This window comes from Phoca vitulina, unplaced genomic scaffold (assembly GCF_004348235.1).
Source record: "Phoca vitulina isolate PV1807 unplaced genomic scaffold, GSC_HSeal_1.0 scaffold43, whole genome shotgun sequence".
Lineage (NCBI taxonomy): Eukaryota > Metazoa > Chordata > Mammalia > Carnivora > Phocidae > Phoca > Phoca vitulina.
Window position 1 is genome coordinate 12,038,796 of NW_022589746.1, and position 16,091 is coordinate 12,054,886.

At 48.7% G+C, this 16,091-nt stretch overlaps 1 protein-coding gene across 14 annotated transcripts in view; it reads left to right on the forward strand.

The window, feature by feature from the left end:
• Nucleotides 1-16,091, forward strand: part of SGMS1 (sphingomyelin synthase 1) — a 271,961-nt gene that overhangs the window by 72,888 nt on the left and 182,982 nt on the right. For 11 of the 14 annotated variants that reach the window (XM_032430253.1, XM_032430252.1, XM_032430257.1 and 8 more), the window contains one exon: nucleotides 15,237-15,374. The exons of the other annotated variants lie outside the window; for them this stretch is intronic. The gene's annotated coding sequence lies outside the window, so the exon portion shown is untranslated. The remainder of the gene's footprint in view (nucleotides 1-15,236; nucleotides 15,375-16,091) is intronic. 14 annotated transcript variants of the gene reach the window in all.

Below are 16,091 nucleotides of genomic sequence, written 5' to 3' on the forward strand. Positions count from 1 at the left end.
TCTTGGGCACCAGGAAATGAGGGTTGTGATTATCAGGAATGACTATGGGTCGGGGAGGGCTCGAGTCACTTAACATCAGTAGCTACAGTCAGGTCTAATACTACAAGACTAACTTCAGTTGCCTGGTTGGAAACTCTCCCAGGAAAGTCTCCACTGAAACATCGTCCACTCCTTTCTCTCCCTGGCTGGGGAACACCCACAGAGCCTAGGGTTTGGCTCCCTGGCCCAAAAAGCAGCTGAATCAGAGGTGAGAGTCTCAGGGGACCGCGCTGCCTCCCAGATGAGTCAGGTTTCCCGCTGCAGGCCTCGTCCGTGGGGGCTTCTGATTTGCAAAGGTGAGGCCACAGAGCTGTGTCAGTGAATCAGCCTGTGAAGAATTTAGGTCTTGTTGTAAGCAAATGCTTTGCTGCAGCATTTCTTAGAATAAAATCTGTGGGACATTATTAAGAAAAGGCTCCATGGCATTCACAGAGATGGGGAAGGGACAGACAGGTTTTGTGCAAGGAGGCAGGCGAGCACGTCCAGCAGCCTCTGGGCCCTCCCACATCCCACGTTTAGTATGGGGAGGCTCCGGAAGCCATGCCAGCTTTTGGGTCTGGTAACCCAAACCCTGACTTTACTAAATGTAGTTAGCTCTGGATTGTTCTTGTAAGGATTTTTGCTGTGTAGGTGAAAATGGATACTCTTATATGTGAGTACAGGTGGCCTCTTGTTTAGGGGACCCTCGTTCTAGCCAGACTCACAGCTGAGAGCATCTGAGAGCATCTGTCTGTGGGCAAGGCACTCCGAGAAATCTGGAATCCTCTTCCCCTACGTGGGGCCTGCTCATTGCTCTGGGGACACTCAGGTGAGGCCAAGGTTGACGGAGAAATAAGAGGCGTCCATCTTGCTTGGTGATACACAGCCTGTGAGGACTCGTGTAGCCTAGGATTCTGTTTTTGTTTTAAAAAATCTCAAATGACAAAGGTTGGCAAGAAATGCATCCTAACGTTAGTGCTTCTCCCCTTCTTTCTCATTTCCCTTTATCAAACACATATCACCAGATGGAACCCTCCTCCCCCAAATTTTGTTAACAAAACAGTGGCTTTTTCAGGATTTCCAGCTGATTCCCTCTTGGGAGGAGCAGGGTGGGCGGCTGGTGACCCCCAGCCGCCGTCCTGGGCCTGGCTTTGCTGTGCTGCAGGGAGGGCTTTGGAGGCCCGGGGGCCTGGACACATGACACGCTGTTCCGAAGTCCGAGGGTGTGCGTCCAGGCCTGTTGCTGATGCCTGGGGGGCCGGTGCTGCCCTCTCTGGCCGCTGTCATTGTGTTGGGGCTGAGCCACAGAAGCCACGCTTTCCACGTCTGGGGAGTTAAAGCCTTGTGCCTTCTTCGGCTCCGCGGTAGGCCCCACACTCGGGAGGCCAGGAATGTAGGAAGAGAATACAGACAACAGATGTTTTCAGTAAAAGTTGTTGAGGCTTCTGGTAAAGAAGATTCTAGACTTTTTAGCAGGCGAATGCTCGCCTCGTAAGATGTGTCAGTGATGAGTGTGGAAAACCCACGGACGTCCAGCGGCAGGATCATGTGGGCAGTGCGTGTTTCATTGGCAGGGACAGCGACATAGGTGATGCGCGTCAGAGACAGCCAGGCCTCTGGGGGGGCTCACGGAGCTCCAGCCTCCGCTGAAGGCCATCAGGCAATGCTGGGCTCCCTTCCTCCTGCTCTGCAGCCCGCCACGGGAGGCCTGGACGCTCCACCAAGCCCTCCTCTGTGGCCCTGGGGGAAGGAAGGGCGCCAGAATAAGTCAAATTATCCAGGGACTAAGAAGCTACACTTCTCCGAATTCAGCAGGAGCAAAGACTTTGTCCTGTTTTCATCAAATGAGACCCATCTGGGAAAGCCGGGAAAAGAAGAACATTCTTGAAAAATAAAGTCTTCATTAAAATACCCCTGTCCCCCACCAAAGATCCCAGTAGAACAAAGTGGCGCCCGTCACCCACGAGGCAGCTCCAGGTGAGGAGCTAAAGCCTAAGATGCCTCTTTGCTGCTTTGGCAATCCTACACCGAGCTGGGTCCAGTCACAGACGTGGGTAAGGAAGGTAAGAGGTGCTGTGCGGGACGAGCAGTCGTTCTGTTCCCTGCCTGGTGGGAATACTTAGAACAGAGCCTCCTATACTTGTACAGCGTAGGGAGGAGCACCTTGTTGTGAAGATGCGGCCGTGGGGGCCGCGAGAGGGGAGAGACCTGCTGAGCCCCACCTCCACGGGGCCCAGCGTCCGCCGTGGGCGCCGATGTCACGGCGCGGGCCCCGGGGAGCCGGCTCTTCGGTCCCCCCTGCACGCGCACCGGTGCACGGATGGAAAGGAGCGGGAATATCTTTCCTGCCGAAGGGTCTTTTTACCAACAGATGGGACAGAACCTCTCCCTCTTCTGCGACGCTCCAGACAGACACCTCTTCTGAACCAGCGTGGACCTGTTTCTTAGGATAGCCAGGGCACAAATATAGAAGACTAGGTACTTTTTTTTTTTTTTAAGATTTTATTTATTTATTTGAAAGAGAGAGTAGGAGTGGTGTGTTGTGGGTCGGGGAAGGAGAGGGAGAAGCGGACTCCCCACTGAGCAGGGAGCCCGACCCAGAGCTCGATCCCAGGACCCTGAGATCATGACCCGAGCCAAAGGCAGATGCGTAACCGACTGAGCCCCCCAGGCGCCCCCATGACTAGGTACTTTTTAAGACAATGCTGTTCTTCGCGGCGGGAATGACTCACCGAGCAGTATCTGCATGCTCCTGGGAGCTGGAAAAACACCACCAGTTGGCCTATCTTGCCGATTCCTTTTCTGTGTATGCACGTTTGTATGTTGTATTATGCTTGCAAGAACATTTTTGGTATCCTGCTTTCCTCAATATCTTAATGATTTCCGCCTGAATATAATTCATAATGGCTACATACTATTCTACCATGTGGATATTTCACCATTTCTTAAACCATTTCCTGGTTGTTGATCTGTTAGGTACTTTTGCATTTTTTGGAAGTGAAGACTAATTGTAGACATCGATGTGTAAACTTTTATCCCGATTTCTAATTATTTCCTTGAGATGGATTTAAAGTGGAACTGGGTCAAAGAGCAGAAGCATTTTAAGGCTCTGGATACAGGGTGGTAAGATGTTTCCCTGTGTGAAGCATTCCTTTTACTTGATCCTCATTAGAATTGAATACTTTTTTTTTTTTTTAACGCTGATTTAATAGGAACATTTTGCATTGCTTCAATTTACATTCTTTTAATACCAGGTGACACTGAGCCCAGGTCCATTTGGCAAGACATTGTTAGGGTGCCAAATGCTTTATTTCAACTTGTTTTTAGTTCTGCAAGTGACCCATGAGTACATCTCATAAAATATTTAAATACTACTGACAAAGTCCCCTTGACTGTCTTCTCCCCCATCCCCCTTCTGGCCCCAGCGGTAACCACTTCCCGTTGGGTGTCTTCGGAGACCTTTTAGTGTGTGTGTGCATGTGTGTACGTAGACAGATAGGTACGTAGTATGGGAGGGTTTTAAAAACTAGTATTTTAAATATGTAGGAAAGTGCAGTTTGTGGTTTTAAAAGTTTTTATTTGATCACGGAAGTCCTTCTGAAATACAGATAACTCCCTTTTTTTTTAATAGGAATATAGGATTTCATATTAAATGTACTATGGTTCATTTAGCCATGTATTTATTAAAGCATTTCTATTTTCCCCCTTTCCCTGTTTAATTCATATAAATGTGCATTTATATTTACAGTGTAATATATGTCTTTTATCTTTTTTATTCAAGACTATTTTTTTTTACAGGTTTATATATATTCTCTTTTATAATAGCGAATCGCTATTTATTACTCCCTACAAGGAAAATAGTTCAGGAATTGTGTGAACATAAACTTATGTATGTGTGTAAACACATTTACAAATAATGAACTTTTAAAAGCTTCTGCGGAGGTAAAATATTGTATGTTGACAACTGATGATTCAGATGAGCTGAGAGATAGTGAATCTTCCTATTGCTCATTTTTTTCATTCAAATTTAAAGCCGATGGGTTTATCAGACATGTTAGTGTACCGCCCTTTCCGAGAGCCTCGTGCTCTTCTTCCACACTTACTGATATCTATGAGTACCTCAGACTCACTATGCTGAAAACCACAACAAAGGAGCACTAGTATATAAAAAAGAAAAGAAAAGGAATTCATCTTTACAGAATTTTGAATTAAAGAAAAAAAAAACAACAACCCTGTAATCCTGACCTGTGCCGTTTCTATCACATTTTAAAAAAGAATGTAAGCCCAAAGTAAAATAAAAGAATTTCTTGGAGGAAGTTCTCTCACTTAGTTTTCACCATCTTACTTTGTCAAAGATTTCAGGGAGGTTTTACTACTTGCCTAATATTTCTGTTCTTAGAACGTGACATGTAGAGACTTTAGTTTCCTTAACAATACCCTGTTTTCGCTGTACTCAAGCTCCGCACATCTTTTTGTCAAGGTCAGTATCTCATTCTTTGGGTGTATATGGCACCTGTGTCCTTTGTCAGTGGGTGTGTTGTGGTTCCCCAGCAGACTTGGAGCTCCTCCGAGTCTGCGCTGAGCACACCGGGCCTGGCAGCTGACTCCGCACCAGGACTTGTGGTTGCGCTCTGTGGATGGCTGACGCAAGCTGACATACTCAGTGGCTCACGCACCGAGAGAGAGATCAGTTATCAGGCTAGCCCAAGGTCGTAGCAAGTGCGGGAAATCCGAACCTGAACCAGGTAGCACTAGGAAAAGATGGATGGACCCATCCAAGGTAAAAGACGTAAAGACCATGTTCCAGGGAACGAATTTTGGGGAGGATTGTGGAGGTAATGTGATAACCAAAGCTCTAGCATTTTTAGGGCTTTAAAAAATAATTGGAGTTGTCGTAAAGTTTACACATGGGAATGTGATTCAATCCCACGCCTGAATTCGGACGCAGAATCTGGGTTGGAATCCTGGCTCTGTCACCTGTAAGCTGGTTTCTTACCCTTCCTCTCTGACCTTCATTGTCTTATCTGTAAGACGGGACTAGTGCCTACCTTATCTTGCTGTTGCTAGGACTAGGCTGAGGTCTGGCACGTCCCAAGTGCTCGGTTAGTGGAGACGGTGGGATTGTTATGGGCGGGAACCTCCAGAAGTTTCACTCAAGCTGTAGGTGACAAGTGTAGCGGAGGAAAAAATCTTGTCCTTCTGCTTTCTAGGTTCCCATTCTAGGTTCTCAGCTGGGGCCCCTGTACCAACGGACAGATTAACAGGAGAAAAAGCAGCATATTAATGTGCATATCTCATATATACATGGGAAGAGTGGCTCAAAGAAGTGACTAGAATTTGGCCTTATGTATTATTTTCAGCTAAAACAAAGAAAGCCAGGTGTGGGGGGCAAGTGATGGGAAGGTGATCAGGAAAAGTACAGCAAGCCAAGGGTAAGGTTGCCTCTCGGTGGATAAGAGTCTTCTCTGAGTCTTCTTTTTATCCTTCTCTTCCTGGTAGACAGAGGGAAACACCCTTGCAAATGGAGCTTTCCTTTGTACATGTAAATTTTCCTTACAAAAGGGTAACTTCTACTCTCTTTTCTGAGCTGCTTCTCTATCTACTGTTTCTCAAAATAATTGGCTCACATTGACCCTTGTGCCAAAGAGGCATATTTGGGGTGACAGATTTTGGTCTTCTGCGGTAGGGAAGGTCCTGGCAGCAGCAGACGAGAAAGAAGGCAGGTCACTGGGTAGGATGAGTGGGTTCCACCAGCCCGCTTTGTGGGGCGGTTGGTGGAATGGGCAGATAAGAGCTTTGCAGTTTGCAGACCCTAGTTGGAATGCTACTGCAGGGATTTGGGAAGACGTTTTCTGTGTGGTGTAGTGACCAACTAACTCTTACCCTGGTTCAGTAGTAATCATGCTGATAGACCCATGGAAGGAGCACCTTGGAGGTGCTTGTCTAGCAAACACTTGTGCCATTTTTATTGAGCATCCCATACTGAATGCCTTGGGACAACCACAATGGTATTTCTTGCAGTAGGCTTCTAAGTTTCTCTGTAATGCCTAGGAGTCACTTGGAATTACAAGGATAAGGGAGTTTATTTATTTATCTTTTTTAAGATTATTTATTTATTTGACAGAGAGAGAGACACAGCGAGAGAGGGAACAAGCAGGGGGAGTGGGAGAGGGAGAAGCAGGCTCCCCGCCGAGCAGGGAGCCCCATGCGAGGCTCGATCCCAGGACCCTGGGATCACGACCCGAGCCGAAGGCAGACGCTTAACCCACTGAGCCACCCAGGCGCCCAGATAAGGGAGTTTATAATGGCAAACAGATATACAAAGTGTGGCACTTTCCCCAAACAGAATAGTTTGTTACTATTAAGAAAAGTAAAAACTGAGAAAAGAGACTTAAGGTACAATCAGGTAGCCTGTGTATATTCCTTTTAAGATGTAAAATAAAGTCAGGCGCCCACTTTAGGGATGGCTGCCCCCCTTCCGGTTAGGTGGCTGATAATGGGGTCTTCGTTGGTAAGTGACAGACCAATCCCCAGGTGGTGCGGCTGACTGATCAACAGTGGCTGCGCCCGCCAGATGAGGCCATAGCTTTCTAAGTTGTGAAATAGTTGTTGAAATTTCTGAAAACCTTTTATTTCAGTTAGTTCTGGGATTTTGATAAGAGATCACAGTCAAGTGGTTTTTTTCCTGGAAGGCCTTGTTTTGGGACCTAACCTCTCTGTGATACCAATAGCAGATCAGTAAGTCATCTTATTTAATGTTTTTAAACCTGATAGAAGGAAAAGCTGTTTTCTCCCCTATATTATCAGTGTTTCCGTGAGAACTTTCCTTGAGGTACACTTTACTATGTTCCCAGCTTTTACTTGGTAAAGATGTAAGAAACCCTGTAACAGTGCTTCTACATGTATTATTTTAAAAAAGATGATTCAGGGAGCGCCTGGGTGGCGTAGTCAGTTAAACGTCTGCCTTCGGCTCAGGTCATGATCTCAGGGTCCTGGAATTGAGCCCCGCATCGGGCTCCCTGCTCAGCGGGGACTCTGCTTCTTCCTCTCCCTCTGTCTGCCTCTCCCCCTGCTTGTGCTCTCTCTCTCAAACAAATAAATAAAATCTTTTTTAAAAAAAGATTAGATTTTTCAGTACTTAGGGTTTTGGAAAAGTCCTTTTGTATTCTTCCTTTGATTAGAATTATGTGGCCTGCTGCATTTCCATTTTAGCTCTGGCTATCAGAAATTTAAAAATTATTTTAATATTCAAGCACACCAAAGCATTATCTTGTGGTTGGAAAATCAACTTCTTTTGTTCATTTTGTGACTTTATATTTATGCCCGTTCCTTTCAAGTGCACGTGCGACTTTCTTGGATATGGATAACATTGAAATAATCTAGTAAAATGAACTTCTCATGATAGTGGCATTCACTCATTTGGCTTTTATCTTTAAGACTTTGGGAGAGAGGGACACCTGGGTGGCTCAGTTGGTTAAGCATCTGCCTTCAGCTCAGATCATAATCCCAGGGTCCTGGGATCGAGTCCTGCATCGGGCTCCCTGCTCAGTGGAAAGTCTGCTTCTCCCTCTGCCCCTCACCCTGCTCGTGCTCGCTCACTCAGATAAATTAAAATAATAATAATAATAAAAAAAACAAAAAGACTTTTGGACAGAAAATGAGATGCAGTTTTAATTGGCTTTGTGAATGCCAGGGATCTCGAAGGAAACACTAGGGCCAAAAAACCCTGGGACAGCTCAGACACCATGCAGTTTTTCATAGGGATAGGATGAGCACCGAGGAGCATGGTGATGATTTGAAGTATTTAGCATATAGATGGCCTGGACTGCTGTTCATTTGGGAGAAAATAATGAGGATTGCATGAAGAAATCGCGAAGCCCACGGGGTGAGGAAGGTCCTTTCTTACACCTCGGGGCTGAAGTGTGCGGCCGTGCTGGTCACTCCCCTGCTCTGTGCCCTCCCGTCCTGGGTTCTGCTCTGCTGAAAGCGCTCATTGTGCGGGACCCTGGTTGTTTGTTTACAGCCCGTGTCTGTGTTGGAGCTGCGGGCGCTCCATCCGCCTTGGTCTTCTTTTGTCGGCCGTGCCCAGCACAAGGCTCACAGTGTGTTCTTGACACCGTGATTCATGTTTCTGAAATAGCAGATCAGAAGGCACATTTTAGGCCAGTAAGTATTTCAGTATATGGGCAAATATTTTGAAGAGTCAAAAAGGGTTGGGAGGCATTTTTTGCCCCCAAACTATGTGTTTGTTTAGCCCCCTAGCCTCTGCAAACTCAGAAAATCCAATCTCCTCCTCCCCCACATTTCTCGAACTTTCCGGTTTCTAAGAGCAGTTTCGTGCTGAGGCTGGCTGGAATGGGGTAGGTGGCACTTTGTCAGGCAGCCCTGCCCGCTGTGTCCCCTGTGCAGGTCTGCGTGGCCCGGGTGTGGACATCCACTGATAGGTTTTGAAGGCCTGTTGTGCTGAGGACACAGTGGTGACCAGTGTGGACTCTCCCCCAGGGACGGGGTTCCTGCTTCAGAAGCATTCGAGGCAGACTCCTGTCTTAGAATTTATACAGTGAACTTTGTGGTTGCCTTCTGTTTTCCTTGAGGGCGCAACACAGAAAACCGTAAGTAAGAAAGCTTGACAGCATAGGTTGTGCTGTCTGTGATAAGGATGCTCTGCTGTAAACAGAACTAGACAAGGGTATACTGATGTACCTTCTGCTTCTGTACCCACTCTCACCCCAGAAACGAGCTTTGTGTACCACTGACGTCACTGTTGTCCCAGCTCTGGGACCCGCGGTGCGGTTGTCCGGTCACTTCAGGGTCAATGAGCCCTCTCTGACCGTGTTCCCACTGGATGGCCAAATGAGTCTGTACTAGGATACATCGCTTCAGTGGGTGACATGTCATGACCTCTCAGTAACTTGGGCTTCTCTGAACGCACCATGGGGATGAGACCTGCGTCGTGCTGAGCGTTGCTGCACGAAATTCCCGTTGGTGTCAAGGCAATGCTTTGCAGAGTGGCGGCGTCTGACCCTGACCCTCACTGGTGAGTCTTTCGGTTTTGAGCCACAGTCTCTGGTTTTTGTCTGTGGTGTGACGTGGAGCCCATCACTTTACCCCTTGGCGGCTGAGAATCCTCATCTGTACAATCAGGGTCGTTTGAGGAGCCTCTGAGTGGTTTGAAGCTTGAATAACCTCCGTGAAATGCCTGTCCCAGGACTCAGAGCAGAATGGGCGAGCAGCACACCACAGCCACTCTTACCTCTTAAAACGGGAGACTTTTCTTCCTTAGCATTTTGTAACATGGGTTTATAATTCCTTTTAACAGTTCACGCCTTTTGATATTCTCATGAATCCGCAATGTATTTCAGGTCCTACAGATAGATAGCGCGCTTCTTGGTCTGTAGACTGGTGCTGTCTGCTGACTGGGGTTTTCTCGTGTGGCTGAGGACTGAGTCTTGATGCAAAACAGCAGCTGCAGTTTGATTGACTGTCTGATTGACTGACTAACTTGGGTAGTCTTTAGTGGTAGGTCTGGGAAGTAAGCTCTGTACGTAAGTCATCTCATGTAATCCCTACAAGGAGGGCAGTGCAGCACAGAGGTCGGGCGGGTTGCTGATGGGAGGACCAGTGATCTACGCCCAGGCGCCTAGCCCCCCGCCTCCCTTCAGCGCGTGCGCACCAGGGTTCTGTGCATGGCGTTCAGTCTGGACTTGAACACCTCGTTCTCTCCTTAAAGGGTGTGTGCTTTCTGTTAGGTGTAAGGACAGCACAGACCATCCGCAGCACTGCGCTTTATCTTCCTGCTGGACCTTTCTCCTGGCCTGTCCCCGCTCTGCTTCCTGGTGCTCAGGTCTCGGGGGCGGCTGTGTGTCCGGTAGTCAGGAGCACGGGATGTTGAAATCAGACAGCCGTGGGGTGAAATCCCAGTTCTGTCCGTTAGGAGCTATGTGACCAGAGCAAGTGACTTGTCCTCTCTGTGCCTCAGTTTCTCATCTGTAAATGGAATAATAAATAGTACTTACCTTAAAGGGTCATTATGAGGATTGAGAGTACACACGCACACACGCATGGTGCTTAGAAAGGTGCCTGGCACACCGTGTTTGTGGCTAATTATGGCATGGTGGGTGCTCTGCACACTGCTGTGGACTGCGTCACTCCTGTCTTCACCCAGCGCTCCCCGTGTGACGGGCACCCTGTGGAAGTCTGTTGAGGGAGGGGGATGGATCTGGGTGGGCTGAGCGGTTGAACACATGACCTGTTCTTTTTCATCCTGAGGTTAAATTGGACTCATCGAAATAGGCTATCTCGGCTTCAGTAGAAGCAGAGTGCTTGCTTTGTGATAAGCACAGGCTGGATATCGGAGGATTAACTTACGGAATCCTTCCAGGAGCCTCACGAGGCAGGTATTGTCCCATTTTACAGATAGTAAGTTTTCGTGCACTTTAATCTAATGCCTGTAGTGAAGATATTGGACTTTGAACCAGGGAAGCAGGGTGTGAGTCCTACAGCCGAGCTGGGCTTGCCCCCCAGGTCCCCCGGGTGACTTCCAGCTTACAGTAAAGCACTCCACGAACACTGTGTTGTCTGTACGATCGCAGCTTCCGTGAGGCGGAATCATGGATCCCAGTGCTATCTGAGCACTGATATGGGAGCTCTGCATGTGGTAATTGAAGTGTGGTCATGTCATGGGACACAGATGCCATATTCCTTAGTTAAAAATTCTTGCTTTGGGGAAAATCTTCATATTGAAGCCAAATTCTCATACTGTAGGTTAGAACTGTTTGCTGTGCTCTGTCTTTGGCAGGAATGGAAAAATGCTGTCCATTGCTCTTGGCCGGGTGGTGCTTAACGTGATGTCCCACCATGGCCCCATCCTTGCTTCCTCTTCCCCAGGTTAAATGTGCCCTGTGACTTTCACACTTTGAGTTAGGTTTCAGGGCACTCTACAACTTCTCCTTTTGATCCTTTCCCTTTTTTAAGAAACATTTTACCCCAGGAGGGTAGAGCCCTTAGATCGCTTTGAGCCTGGCCGATATTTATGATGACATAGTCAGGGTCTGCAGCGTGAAGAAGGGAACCTGGGCGAGTGATGAGCTGTCCTGAAATACTCCTCCTCCCTGCCGCACTCTTCACGACACTGTCCGCGGGGCCTTTGCCAGGCAGCTGTCCTCGGCTTTCCTGCCCCTGCTCCTCCCTCAGCTCAGGTCCAGAGCCTGCGGCCAGCTGGGCATTGGCTCAGCGACGTGGGGGCCCCGACGGAGTCCAGTGGGTGGGTGTCTGCCTCTTCACTGATCCTCACTTGCACCATGTGTCGGAGCTGACGTGTTACCCTAGTGGGGGAGCCTGTTGGTTACACAGTGTAAGAACTTCTTGAGAAGGGGCTTGACTTCATTCTACAGAACTCCAGATTCTACCCTCTGAGAGGTCCTTTTAATCTTTGAACCGGCACGCCATTTGTTTGTCCCTGGGAAGAGCACCAGTCCCCACCTCCCCCTTGCGGACCTAGTGTGGGCCCGCAGTGACGTGACGCGTGGTAGGTGCCTGTAGCTTCGCACATCGTCAGCGCTCAGCAAATGTTGGCTGTTTATTTAAAAGTGAGCACAGGTGCTGTGAGAGTAGGAAGTTTGGGGCACTCACCCAGCTTTGAATGGGGATCACGAAAAATTCCCCAAGGTCGTCAAGCCTCCGTGAGTTAGTCAAGAGAAGAAAGGGAGGGCAGGGTGTCTCGTGAAGGGCGATGGCCGCAGGGTGTTCACTGTGACAGGCGGACAGCGTTGGGACATGTGTGCAAAGCTGGGCTGGGGGCAGATCGTGGAGGCTTCCGGGAAGTGGGGGGCAGACGGTTAGGTTGATCAGGGTGCTGGGCACCTGCTGACTCGGGGAGGCAGAATTAAGATCTGAGAGTCCTGATGGGACAGGTCTGTCTGGAGAGCACGAGGGCAAGAGGACAGGTACACAGTGTGTGGACATGTGTAACAGGGCTTGCCTGCAAGTTCTCGGCGGCTTGAGGTAGAGCCGGAGGCAGCCGGGTTGGACTCGCCAAGCTTTGGCGGGCATGTTCCTTTTGAGAAATTGGATTAGGCGGGCTGCATGTGGATTTCTAATAAGGAGAAAGTCTGCCCAAGAAGTAGGAAGAGGGTGTTGTGCGCGTGTGTGTGCTGTTGGCCCAGAGCTCCTGGCTTGGGCGGGGAAGGGCCTGTTCGCCATTTTCCTCTCTTCTCCTGTATGTGATGAAAATACCGCTCTTGTCTGACAATTACCTTTTGATTAACTTTGTGTCGGGGGTTGCAGAGTTGTTTCTTTTTTTCTTTTCTTTTTCTTTTGACTATTTTGTTTTGAAGATTTTATTTATTTATTTGAGAGAGAGAGTGCATACAAGCAGGGGTCGGGCAGAGGGAGAGGAAGAAGCAGACTCCCTGCTGAGCTGGGAGCCCCATGCAGGACTCGACCCCAGGACCCTGAGATCATGACCTGACCCGAAGGCAGCCGCTTAACCGACTGAGCCACCCAGGCACCCCTTTTTTGACTGTTTTTCTCATTATTTTCTCATCAGTGGTTAGGAGGCGGAATGTAAATGCACTAGGAGGTGATTTCTCTTGAGAGGACTCTTCTCTCCACCCCTAAGCACATGCACATAAACACAAAGAACAAAGAGTAGCAACTACGTTTTCTTTCTTTGGCAGCCTGGAGTGGTTTGGTATGCCCCTGGAGGAAGGGTTGTGGAAGTAAGTGTCAATTCATGTCCGAGTGACAGCCAACTGGCATCTGAAGTGACGGTCAGCCTCCCGGAAGGAATAGAGCCATTTCCCTGGCATTTTGTTCAGAGTCTGCCAGACGGCTAAAGAGCATCTCTCCCGCCACCGTGTTGCAGTGCAAGTAAACACATGCACTTCTAAGAAACGTCGTTAGCAGGAGGGGTTCTTTGAAATGTTTAAATAAAGAGCCTTCACTGTATGCTCAGTGTCTTGATTCTTCCCCCTTCCGGTAGAGCAGCCCGTGTTCCTGAAGCATCCCTGAATGTTGAAACCATGGAGAGGGAAAGGCGAGCCGCGGGTGCTGGGCTGGCCCTCCCGTGGGGGTAGAGCCCGGGAGGGCACGGCTCAAACACCCCCGTCTCCACCAAGCCTCCCAGGACTGAGCCGGTCTGCCGATGACTCAGCTGCCCTCTGGATCAAACGGAACCCCCTCTAACTGCCCACCTTACGATGGCGAAGAAGCAGGAAATGTGGCTGATCCATGAGCCGAACCGCAGACGGGGGAAGCAGCCAGTGCCTACGCCCTCCTCCCCACCAGGAGCCAGGACTTTGGAGGAGTGACTGCGTGCAGGGCAGAGACAGGGCAAGCACAACAGGAGCCCAGCTCTTTTAATGCCAGAAAGGAAGGAAAGAAAAGTTAGGAAAATAAGACAATGGTGGCGGGGGCGCGTTGCACAGATAAAGGAGGTGGGTTCAAGGGGGTGCCCGCCGGCTAGATCTGAGGTAGGTTGAGCACCAAGACGGTGTAGCACAGAGATAAATCATACGCGGCAGGATAAACATGATCAATTATTGAAAAACTAGAACTTCCTGTGTGGCTACAAATGGACAAAGAGGTGAGCAAACAATACAGTGCCGAGTAACGAAGGGTAACGTGGAGGGTGTCGGAGCGGCTGTGGCCGCACAGGTCAGCGATGGACGTGAGACCTAGGGGGCATTTTGATGAGGGGCAAGGTCTTTTCATGGTCTTACAGTATCTCCTCCCTGGTGACGTATTAGCTTCAAGAGAAAAAATAATTTTTTACCGGAGAAATTGGACAGCACTTGGCCTGGGCGGCCAAGGAGGGGCAGGTGGGCCTCCCGCACCTTCAGATGAGATCCCTGGAGAAGAACGCATCACCTCAGTGGTTTCTGGCTGAATTGAATCATGAGGAAACGTCAGACAAGTCAAAACAGAAATGCTTTATTAATACAAAAGAGATGGGGGACGCTAATCTGAACTGCAAAGGCCATGAAAGACCAAAGCAAGCTGTGTGTTTCGGAATAATGCAGCTAAATGCTATACGCCTGCCGCTGGACTGGATCCTGAATTGGGGGAAAGAGGCTCCATGAAGTGCATCGTGGGGTTAATTGAAGATGGCGGTAAAGTACTGGGTTTACCGCCATATGGGGATATCCCCATTCTGAAGTGTTTAGAGGTGAAGCACCATGACGTCTGGAACGTACCTTCCCCGGCCCAGAATTGACGCTGTGTGTGTCCGTAGCGAGTCTGCAGCGAGTGAGTGGTCAGGTCCATGGCTGCTGGGTGGTGGTAGGGGCATCTGAGTGAGGCGTGCTTGGCGTTCTTTGTACTGTTACTGTTCCGTGACTTTTTTGTAAGCTCGAACTTATTTCCAAATAAAAAGTTAAAAAGAAAAGAAGCAGCCCAGCTGTTATAACTATGACTTAAAGAGAAAAGGAGGGTGTGTGGACAAGATACGTGCATTTCTTAACTATTCTGGTGTGCATGTTCTACCTCCTGAGTTTCCTGTGGTAAATAAACATTTAATCCTATGACCGTCACTCTGTCACTCAACAGGCAAAGCCATTTCTGTGTCTGTTGGCTGAGAAAGTATATGCAGTGCAAGGAGAAATAATAATACTGCTTTTCAGGTTGAAACCCTCCTATTACGATTTGGTGTCATGGAAGAGGGTTGGAATGGTCGAGGTGGTTCTCGTTCCTCTATGAGGGAACGTCAGCTGCTGCATTTAAAATGATACTTGCCTATTCTTAAAGTCTATGGCTCAAATTTTAAAAAAGTTTGTGTGAAAGGTCTTTGTAAGTAATGAAGATTTCTTCTGAAAGCATTAAATTACTATTAATAGGGGCGCCTGGGTGGCTCAGTTGTTAAGCGTCTGCCTTCGGCTCAGGTCATGATCCCAGGGTCCTGGGATCGAGCCCAGCATTGGGCTCTCTGCTCTGTGAGAAGCCTGCTTCTCCCTCTCCCACTCCCCCTGCTTGTGTTCACTCTCTTGCTGTGTCTCTCTGTGTCAGATAAATAAAATCTTTTAAAAAAATTACTATTAATAGTTTTGGTTAACGACGAAAAATGGCTTTGACTGGAGGTTGGTGGAGATTTTCTTTACTTCTGGTGGCCCTTTTCCCTTTTAAATGTCAAGAATGATGGCACAAGAGAGTTTCCTTCCCCAGTGGGCCCTTTGGTTCCTTCTAGTTGTCTCCTTTCTCATTTCCTGCCCTTATTATTCCAGGCAAGCTCCAGTGACCGAAGAGCTATAGATCTTCTGAATTTCGAGAGCAGTGAAGTAGGAGCATAGCAGAGAGCGTATGCAGTCAAATGCTCTACCCCTGAGCTATACCCCCCGCAGCAGAGAGCGTATGAAAGACACGTAAGTCAGACTCTACCTTTTATCCGTTTGCAGACACGTCATGGATCTGAAGTTCCCCAGAGTCACTCCTGCTTTGTTCTGTGATTGTACGTGAGGCTCTGCTGCATGGAGGGGCCCTCCAGGCCTTCGAGGGGCCCCAGCTCAACATCAGCCCAGGGAAGGCCAAGTCTGGTTTGGGGAAGGAAGGAGACAGGATTGGACTGGGAAGGCAACACGGGCCAGGGTGTAGACATGTGGGAAACGAAGGGCCCAAGGAGTAGCATCTGCCAGGGTCGCTGAAGATGATGGAAAGGGTGTTGTGAGCTCTCAAATCACGTAATAAATCAGGACATTTAAAAGTAAAAAGGGCCATCTGGATTCAGGATTCAGGAAAATCTCTCCTGAGTCTACACCATTTTTCACCTTTAACCAAAACTATACATCGTCATGTAATTGCTTGTAGAAGAAATTATGAGGTAAGCTTCCAGGGGCGGGGGGCCTAGGGTGCCATTTGGGGCCAGGACTTTTCCTGTTTTCTGGAATTGGTTGTGATGGAGGCTCTCTATCTGGGAAGATTGTGGCTACCCAGCGTGCGCTCTGCTCTGCACTTGGATGGCCTGGGGCTGTGTCATTGGGCTTCCCGGCCTGCCATGACGTGAAGGGTTTGCTCCAGAACCAGACCAGCACCCCATTGCTTGTGTTGAGAAACAGTCTTGACCAAGAGTGAAAATCCCCTGC